Source organism: Ascaphus truei, unplaced genomic scaffold (assembly GCF_040206685.1).
Source record: "Ascaphus truei isolate aAscTru1 unplaced genomic scaffold, aAscTru1.hap1 HAP1_SCAFFOLD_699, whole genome shotgun sequence".
NCBI classification, from domain to species: Eukaryota; Metazoa; Chordata; class Amphibia; order Anura; family Ascaphidae; genus Ascaphus; species Ascaphus truei.
The window spans coordinates 32059-42500 of record NW_027457033.1 but is presented as its reverse complement, the minus strand read 5'-3'; the positions used below and the strand labels follow the sequence as shown (position 1 = coordinate 42500).

At 46.0% G+C, this 10442-nt stretch overlaps 1 protein-coding gene across 4 annotated transcripts in view; it reads left to right on the top strand.

The window, feature by feature from the left end:
• Window positions 1-10442, top strand: part of LOC142485990 (uncharacterized) — a 47568-nt gene that overhangs the window by 22910 nt on the left and 14216 nt on the right. The gene's annotated exons all lie outside the window — the stretch shown is intronic.

Sequence of the window (10442 nt, the reverse complement as noted above, 5' to 3'; positions counted from 1 at the left end):
TAAGACAGAAAAAGAGAGAGAGCGCACGCCCCATAGCATAATGCTGCATAAAATTTATTAAAACAGGAGAAGGGGGTGGGGGGTGGGGGGGGGGTAGGAATCGCACTCACAGGATGCAAATAGTTAAAAGGCAGTTTGTGAATATATCACCACCATCCGGTTCTGGATACTGGAACACGTCTCCGTGGACTCCGTGGACTCCTTCAGGGCTGCCAGACACGATCACCAGGAACCAGATGTATAAGGCTCCGTTCGCTGTCTGTGTGTAGTCCAAACTCCAGCTCTCACTTCCAATGGCCGCCGATTGTATTCCCGCGCTTGGTGTAGGCTTCTGCGCGTGCGCGGCGGCGTCGTGATGACGTAATCGCGCTCTCAGTACGCCGCAGAAGCCTACACCAAGCGCGGGAATACAATCGGCGGCCATTGGAAGTGAGAGCTGGAGTTTGGACTACACACAGACAGCGAACGGAGCCTTATACATCTGGTTCCTGGTGATCGTGTCTGGCAGCCCTGAAGGAGTCCACGGAGTCCACGGAGACGTGTTCCAGTATCCAGAACCGGATGGTGGTGATATATTCACAAACTGCCTTTTAACTATTTGCATCTTGTGAGTGCGATTCCTACCCCCCCCCCCCACCCCCCACCCCCTTCTCCTGTTTTAATAAATTTTATGCAGTATTATGCTATGGGGCGTGCGCTCTCTCTCTCTTTTTCTGTCTGTAGATATCTGTGGAGTTGGTTTACCCCGTGTGAGAGCAGCCCAAAGACCCCTTTCATCAATATTGGAAACCTCATCATTATGGACTAATTATTGAAGGACTGGTTGGATTTTTATTGATTTTTCTGTTTTTTTCTTTTAGCACGTTCATGCACTGTTATGATAAATTTTATTGGTTGTGTTATAATAGAATTTATAAAGGTCACACTAGTTTAAGAGATATACACAATTTTAATATATTTGTCACTTTACACAATTCTTTATTCAATAATTATAGTTTCATTTAATCATTTTATCACAGTAATATTATTTTTTGGCGCCACACTTTTTTGTTTTATATATATATATATTAGATGAGGTTGAAAAAAAGACGTAGGTCCATCAAGTTCAACCTATGCTAAATGTAAATACAACTGTATGCTCATCTGCATGTCTTAGACAGGTCTGCAACCCCGCCTTTCCCCATTATCACCCAGCACACAGCACTTCCACTGCAGCAAGGGATTCTGGGAAATGACATGCAAATGAGCACACAGTGCCACCTTTTGCTTCAAAACCATTAACATGGTTCCCTATAGGCTTAAGCTTGCTGCATGGTCACAGCTTTGAGCACAGCCAGGGTTAAGGTGCATACCCAGAAATCCACCCACAGACAGCTGTTTCGACCTTGATGGGTCTCATCAGTGTGGGGTTGGTTATACTGACTGTGCAGAAATGAAGCAGGGACAGGTTTTACCATACTCAGTTACGTTATGGTGGGTAGAAAAAGTGACAAAAACCCTCCACAGCAAATGCTATATGCTTTGCTGTTTACCCACCATAACTTAACTAAGTGTGTGCATCCATCCATCCATCAATCCATCCATACACACACACACATACACACACACACACATACATACAGCACACTACTAACCACGCAAAAACAGATGCTTATCCCATATGAATAGAACAAAAAGTATATTTACCAGATTGGGGTCCAGCAAAAAAGAGAGAGCACACTGCATGTAGTCTTCAGACAAAAAACTGTATTGCATCACAGGGACTACATGCAGTGTGCTGTCTCTCTGTTTTGCTGGACCCCAATCTGGTATAAAAAAAAAATTATATATATACACAAATATAACTGTATGCTCATCTGCATGTCTTAGGCAGGTCTGCAACCCCGCCTTTCCCCCATTATCACCCAGCATACAGCACTTCTACTGCAGCAAGGGATTCTGGGAAATGACATGCAAATGAGCACACAGTGTCACTTTTTGCCTCAATAACCATTTTTAAAATGGTTCCCTATAGGCTATATATGTATGTGTGTGTATGTGTGTGTGTGTGTGTGTGTGTGTGTGTGTGTAAATACAACTGTATGCTCATCTGCATGTCTTAGGCAGGTCTGCAACCCCGCCTTTCCCCATTATCACCCAGCATACAGCACTTCCACTGCAGCAAGGGATTCTGGGAAATGACATGCAAATGAGCACACACTTTTTGCTTATATATATACACACACATAATACACACTCCACCCCAGATATGGATATATTAGCTTAGATCTGCATACGTGTGTGTTATACACATACATATATGTATATACACACACTCCTCTATAGATATATTAGCTTAGATCTGCTCTGTATTCTCTCTCACGCGTGTTACATTGTGTTAGCTTAGATCTGCTCTGTATTCTCTCTCACGCGTGTTACATTGTGTTAGCTTAGATCTGCTCTGTATTCTCTCTCCCACGCGTGTTACATTGTGTTAGCTTAGATCTGCTCTGTATTCTCTCCCACGCGTGTTACATTGTGTTAGCTTAGATCTGCTCTGTATTCTCTCTCACGCGTGTTACATTGTGTTAGCTTAGATCTGCTCTGTATTCTCTCTCCCACGCGTGTTACATTGTGTTAGCTTAGATCTGCTCTGTATTCTCTCCCACGCGTGTTACATTGTGTTAGCTTAGATCTGCTCTGTATTCTCTCCCACGCGTGTTACATTGTGTTAGCTTAGATCTGCTCTGTATTCTCTCCCACGCGTGTTACATTGTGTTAGCTTAGATCTGCTCTGTATTCTCTCTCCCACGCGTGTTACATTGTGTTAGCTTAGATCTGCTCTGTATTCTCTCCCACGCGTGTTACATTGTGTTAGCTTAGATCTGCTCTGTATTCTCTCCCACGCGTGTTACATTGTGTTAGCTTAGATCTGCTCTGTATTCTCTCTCCCACGCGTGTTACATGGTGTTAGCTTAGATCTGCTCTGTATTCTCTCCCACGCGTGTTACATTGTGTTAGCTTAGATCTGCTCTGTATTCTCTCTCTCACGCGTGTTACATTGTGTTAGCTTAGATCTGCTCTGTATTCTCTCTCCCACGCGTGTTACATTGTGTTAGCTTAGATCTGCTCTGTATTCTCTCTCCCACGCGTGTTACATTGTGTTAGCTTATATCTGCTCTGTATTCTCTCCCACGCGTGTTACATTGTGTTAGCTTAGATCTGCTCTGTATTCTCTCTCTCTCACGCGTGTTACATTGTGTTAGCTTAGATCTGCTCTGTATTCTCTCCCACGCGTGTTACATTGTGTTAGCTTAGATCTGCTCTGTATTCTCTCTCCCACGCGTGTTACATTGTGTTAGCTTAGATCTGCTCTGTATTCTCTCCCACGCGTGTTACATTGTGTTAGCTTAGATCTGCTCTGTATTCTCTCCCACGCGTGTTACATTGTGTTAGCTTAGATCTGCTCTGTATTCTCTCTCACGCGTGTTACATTGTGTTAGCTTAGATCTGCTCTGTATTCTCTCCCACGCGTGTTACATTGTGTTAGCTTAGATCTGCTCTGTATTCTCTCTCTCACGCGTGTTACATTGTGTTAGCTTAGATCTGCTCTGTATTCTCTCTCCCACGCGTGTTACATTGTGTTAGCTTAGATCTGCTCTGTATTCTCTCTCACGCGTGTTACATTGTGTTAGCTTAGATCTGCTCTGTATTCTCTCCCACGCGTGTTACATTGTGTTAGCTTAGATCTGCTCTGTATTCTCTCTCCCACGCGTGTTACATTGTGTTAGCTTAGATCTGCTCTGTATTCTCTCTCACGCGTGTTACATTGTGTTAGCTTAGATCTGCTCTGTATTCTCTCCCACGCGTGTTACATTGTGTTAGCTTAGATCTGCTCTGTATTCTCTCCCACGCGTGTTACATTGTGTTAGCTTAGATCTGCTCTGTATTCTCTCTCCCACGCGTGTTACATTGTGTTAGCTTAGATCTGCTCTGTATTCTCTCTCCCACGCGTGTTACATTGTGTTAGCTTAGATCTGCTCTGTATTCTCTCCCACGCGTGTTACATTGTGTTAGCTTAGATCTGCTCTGTATTCTCTCCCACGCGTGTTACATTGTGTTAGCTTAGATCTGCTCTGTATTCTCTCTCCCACGCGTGTTACATTGTGTTAGCTTAGATCTGCTCTGCATTCTCTCCCACGCGTGTTACATTGTGTTAGCTTAGATCTGCTCTGTATTCTCTCTCACGCGTGTTACATTGTGTTAGCTTAGATCTGCTCTGTATTCTCTCCCACGCGTGTTACATTGTGTTAGCTTAGATCTGCTCTGTATTCTCTCCCACGCGTGTTACATTGTGTTAGCTTAGATCTGCTCTGTATTCTCTCCCACGCGTGTTACATTGTGTTAGCTTAGATCTGCTCTGTATTCTCTCTCCCACGCGTGTTACATTGTGTTAGCTTAGATCTGCTCTGTATTCTCTCCCACGCGTGTTACATTGTGTTAGCTTAGATCTGCTCTGTATTCTCTCTCCCACGCGTGTTACATTGTGTTAGCTTAGATCTGCTCTGTATTCTCTCTCCCACGCGTGTTACATTGTGTTAGCTTAGATCTGCTCTGTATTCTCTCTCCCACGCGTGTTACATTGTGTTAGCTTAGATCTGCTCTGTATTCTCTCCCACGCGTGTTACATTGTGTTAGCTTAGATCTGCTCTGTATTCTCTCCCACGCGTGTTACATTGTGTTAGCTTAGATCTGCTCTGTATTCTCTCCCACGCGTGTTACATTGTGTTAGCTTAGATCTGCTCTGTATTCTCTCCCACGCGTGTTACATTGTGTTAGCTTAAATCTGCTCTGTATTCTCTCCCACGCGTGTTACATTGTGTTAGCTTAGATCTGCTCTGTATTCTCTCTCACGCGTGTTACATTGTGTTAGCTTAGATCTGCTCTGTATTCTCTCCCACGCGTGTTACATTGTGTTAGCTTAGATCTGCTCTGTATTCTCTCTCCCACGCGTGTTACATTGTGTTAGCTTAGATCTGCTCTGTATTCTCTCCCCACGCGTGTTACATTGTGTTAGCTTAGATCTGCTCTGTATTCTCTCTCTCACGCGTGTTACATTGTGTTAGCTTAGATCTGCTCTGTATTCTCTCCTACGCGTGTTACATTGTGTTAGCTTAGATCTGCTCTGTATTCTCTCTCCCACGCGTGTTACATTGTGTTAGCTTAGATCTGCTCTGTATTCTCTCTCCCACGCGTGTTACATTGTGTTAGCTTAGATCTGCTCTGTATTCTCTCTCCCACGCGTGTTACATTGTGTTAGCTTAGATCTGCTCTGTATTCTCTCTCCCACGCGTGTTACATTGTGTTAGCTTAGATCTGCTCTGTATTCTCTCTCCCACGCGTGTTACATTGTGTTAGCTTAGATCTGCTCTGTATTCTCTCCCACGCGTGTTACATTGTGTTAGCTTAGATCTGCTCTGTATTCTCTCTCCCACGCGTGTTACATTGTGTTAGCTTAGATCTGCTCTGTATTCTCTCCCACGCGTGTTACATTGTGTTAGCTTAGATCTGCTCTGTATTCTCTCTCCCACGCGTGTTACATTGTGTTAGCTTAGATCTGCTCTGTATTCTCTCTCCCACGCGTGTTACATTGTGTTAGCTTAGATCTGCTCTGTATTCTCTCTCCCACGCGTGTTACATTGTGTTAGCTTAGATCTGCTCTGTATTCTCTCCCACGCGTGTTACATTGTGTTAGCTTAGATCTGCTCTGTATTCTCTCTCCCACGCGTGTTACATTGTGTTAGCTTAGATCTGCTCTGTATTCTCTCTCCCACGCGTGTTACATTGTGTTAGCTTAGATCTGCTCTGTATTCTCTCCCACGCGTGTTACATTGTGTTAGCTTAGATCTGCTCTGTATTCTCTCTCCCACGCGTGTTACATTGTGTTAGCTTAGATCTGCTCTGTATTCTCTCCCACGCGTGTTACATTGTGTTAGCTTAGATCTGCTCTGTATTCTCTCCCCCACGCGTGTTACATTGTGTTAGCTTAGATCTGCTCTGTATTCTCTCTCACGCGTGTTACATTGTGTTAGCTTAGATCTGCTCTGTATTCTCTCTCTCACGCGTGTTACATTGTGTTAGCTTAGATCTGCTCTGTATTCTCTCTCTCACGCGTGTTACATTGTGTTAGCTTAGATCTGCTCTGTATTCTCTCTCCCACGCGTGTTACATTGTGTTAGCTTAGATCTGCTCTGTATTCTCTCTCACACGCGTGTTACATTGTGTTAGCTTAGATCTGCTCTGTATTCTCTCTCTCACGCGTGTTACATTGTGTTAGCTTAGATCTGCTCTGTATTCTCTCTCTCACGCGTGTTACATTGTGTTAGCTTAGATCTGCTCTGTATTCTCTCCCACGCGTGTTACATTGTGTTAGCTTAGATCTGCTCTGTATTCTCTCTCCCACGCGTGTTACATTGTGTTAGCTTAGATCTGCTCTGTATTCTCTCTCCCACGCGTGTTACATTGTGTTAGCTTAGATCTGCTCTGTATTCTCTCTCTCACGCGTGTTACATTGTGTTAGCTTAGATCTGCTCTGTATTCTCTCCCACGCGTGTTACATTGTGTTAGCTTAGATCTGCTCTGTATTCTCTCCCACGCGTGTTACATTGTGTTAGCTTAGATCTGCTCTGTATTCTCTCCCACGCGTGTTACATTGTGTTAGCTTAGATCTGCTCTGTATTCTCTCCCACGCGTGTTACATTGTGTTAGCTTAGATCTGCTCTGTATTCTCTCCCACGCGTGTTACATTGTGTTAGCTTAGATCTGCTCTGTATTCTCTCCCACGCGTGTTACATTGTGTTAGCTTAGATCTGCTCTGTATTCTCTCTCCCACGCGTGTTACATTGTGTTAGCTTAGATCTGCTCTGTATTCTCTCTCCCACGCGTGTTACATTGTGTTAGCTTAGATCTGCTCTGTATTCTCTCTCACGCGTGTTACATTGTGTTAGCTTAGATCTGCTCTGTATTCTCTCTCTCACGCGTGTTACATTGTGTTAGCTTAGATCTGCTCTGTATTCTCTCTCTCACGCGTGTTACATTGTGTTAGCTTAGATCTGCTCTGTATTCTCTCTCCCACGCGTGTTACATTGTGTTAGCTTAGATCTGCTCTGTATTCTCTCTCCCACGCGTGTTACATTGTGTTAGCTTAGATCTGCTCTGTATTCTCTCTCTCACGCGTGTTACATTGTGTTAGCTTAGATCTGCTCTGTATTCTCTCTCTCACGCGTGTTACATTGTGTTAGCTTAGATCTGCTCTGTATTCTCTCTCCCACGCGTGTTACATTGTGTTAGCTTAGATCTGCTCTGTATTCTCTCTCCCACGCGTGTTACATTGTGTTAGCTTAGATCTGCTCTGTATTCTCTCTCACGCGTGTTACATTGTGTTAGCTTAGATCTGCTCTGTATTCTCTCCCACGCGTGTTACATTGTGTTAGCTTAGATCTGCTCTGTATTCTCTCCCACGCGTGTTACATTGTGTTAGCTTAGATCTGCTCTGTATTCTCTCTCACGCGTGTTACATTGTGTTAGCTTAGATCTGCTCTGTATTCTCTCCCACGCGTGTTACATTGTGTTACTGTAGCTTAGATCTGCTCTGTATTCTCTCCCACGCGTGTTACATTGTGTTAGCTTAGATCTGCTCTGTATTCTCTCCCACGCGTGTTACATTGTGTTAGCTTAGATCTGCTCTGTATTCTCTCTCCCACGCGTGTTACATTGTGTTAGCTTAGATCTGCTCTGTATTCTCTCTCCCACGCGTGTTACATTGTGTTAGCTTAGATCTGCTCTGTATTCTCTCTCCCACGCGTGTTACATTGTCTTTTGCTGTTAATACTGAGAACCTACTGTCACGGGAGACCAGGATTAGAGGTGGGATAGGCCTGTAAATGTGTTTGTCACGGGAGACCAGGATAAGAGGTAGGATAGGCCTGTAAATGTGTTTGTCACGGGAGACCAGGATAAGAGGTGGGATAGGCCTGTAAATGTGTTTGTCACGGGAGACCAGGATAAGAGGTGGGATAGGCCTGTAAATGTGTTTGTCACAGGGAGACCAGGATAAGAGGTGGGATAGGCCTGTAAATGTGTTTGTCACGGGAGACCAGGATAAGAGGTGGGATAGGCCTGTAAATGTGTTTGTCACAGGAGACCAGGATAAGAGGTGGGATAGGCCTGTAAATGTGTTTGTCACAGGGAGACCAGGATAAGAGGTGGGATAGGCCTGTAAATGTGTTTGTCACGGGAGACCAGGATAAGAGGTGGGATAGGCCTGTAAATGTGTTTGTCATGGGAGACCAGGATTAGAGGTGGGATAGGCCTGTAAATGTGTTTGTCACGGGAGACCAGGATAAGAGGTAGGATAGGCCTGTAAATGTGTTTGTCACGGGAGACCAGGATAAGAGGTGGGATAGGCCTGTAAATGTGTTTGTCACGGGAGACCAGGCTAAGAGGTGGGATAGGCCTGTAAATGTGTTTGTCACGGGAGACCAGGCTAAGAGGTGGGATAGGCCTGTAAATGTGTTTGTCACGGGAGACCAGGATAAGAGGTGGGATAGGCCTGTAATTGTGTTTCTCACGGGGAGACCAGGATAAGAGGTGGGATAGGCCTGTAAATGTGTTTGTCTTTCGGGAGACCAGGATAAGAGGTGGGATAGGCCTGTAAATGTGTTTGTCACGGGAGACCAGGATAAGAGGTGGGATAGGCCTGTAAATGTGTTTGTCACAGGAGACCAGGATAAGAGGTGGGATAGGCCTGTAAATGTGTTTGTCTTTCGGGAGACTAGGATAAGAGGTGGGATAGGCCTGTAAATGTGTTTGTCACGGGAGACCAGGATAAGAGGTGGGATACGCCTGTAAATGTGTTTGTCACGGGAGACCAGGACTTTGGACACTTATTTTATATTTGTACCTGGATCATTCACTAGGCAAAACAAGGTAGTAAAAACAAAATGTAGTTTATTCGTGTAAATCCGCGTACAACCTCTGTATTACACAAAATACAGATGAAAACACACTTACTGGGAGTCTGGGTCAGAAATCTAGGCTCAAATACTGTAGGTGCAGGGCGCCCGCTTCTGAGGGCTTACCCTGACCGGGATATACACCCGGGCTTCCTGGTCCTCCTTTTCGGCTTCAGTTCTTAGCCGCTTCCTGGTCCTCCTTTTCGGCTTCAGTTCCTAGCCGCAACCGCTACGTTCCAAAACAAGAACTTGGACTTCGGGTCTGACTTAGTCTCTGCGAGGCAGACTTTCCGAGCTTCAGAACGAAGCCGGTTGCTCTGCTATTCCTGACAGAGCAACTTTGAAAAGCCGCCATCGACTCGAGCCACAAGATGGTCTAGTTCTCCCACTGGGGCTTCTCCTTACATACCCTCCGCTGTTCTTTGTTCAGCATGGAGGTAGGAGTAGCGTCCAATCAGAGCGTGGGGATACCTCCCCGCCAGCCAATAGGAATAGGGGTTCGTCCTTTGGCTGATGTCAGAGAAGGGGTGTGCCAAACCGTTTCGGGATGCCCCGTGGGCGGGACATACAAATTGACCAATGGGAAATGCGCCGACATTCTGCCGGTTCCCCCAGTCAACCCATTGCCACCTACCGGGAAGGCTCCACTGAGTCTGGCAGACCAGGGGGTCCTCCCCGCAGGGGGTCTCTGTTCTCCGGACTCAGTACTCTGCCCTGCCCCGGCCACTTAGCACCCCGACACCTCTCAACATCCTGTCTTCTCTTTCATCTACAGACTATGCAGACTTCCCGGCACCTTTCTATATATATATATATATATATATTATGTGTATGTGTATATATACTTGAATACATGGGATCACTTGGGGCGACCCATAGCTCTAAGGGAAACAGGACTGGGATATCTGGGCTCGACAACCAGGAGTCTGGGGGACACTGGGCAGCCCCGGTGTAATTCACCCTGCGTACCGGCAAATCATGTCTGCTCGCTGGGGAGAATTGGGGGACCACCGGTAGCTTTGGCCCCCAAACTTCTGCGAACAATTGCATTTCTACCCAAATATCCCACCTTAAACTTAAACATTGAATGTTTCATGAGTCTGGGACACAGGGAACATAAAAGTGGAAAAGCGGGGGGCACTTTGACATGTTATAATCCCGGGCCCCTGGCTTATGGGGCTATAGCTGCCAGGGGCCCACGGTTCTCAGGGGTAACTAGATGAACTTAACCTTTATTGTATAGCCTGGCTACCCCCTTACCCTCACACCTACTTGCACTAACAGGACACGGTGCAGAGTATTGTTTAATAAGCGCACAAGGGATGGCGCGCGGAGGGATGGCGCGCGGAGGGATGGCGCGCAGAGGGATGGCGCGCGGAGGGCTGGCGCGCGGAGGGCTGGCGCGCGGAGGGCTGGCGCGCGGAGGGCTGGCGCGCGGAGGGCTGGCGC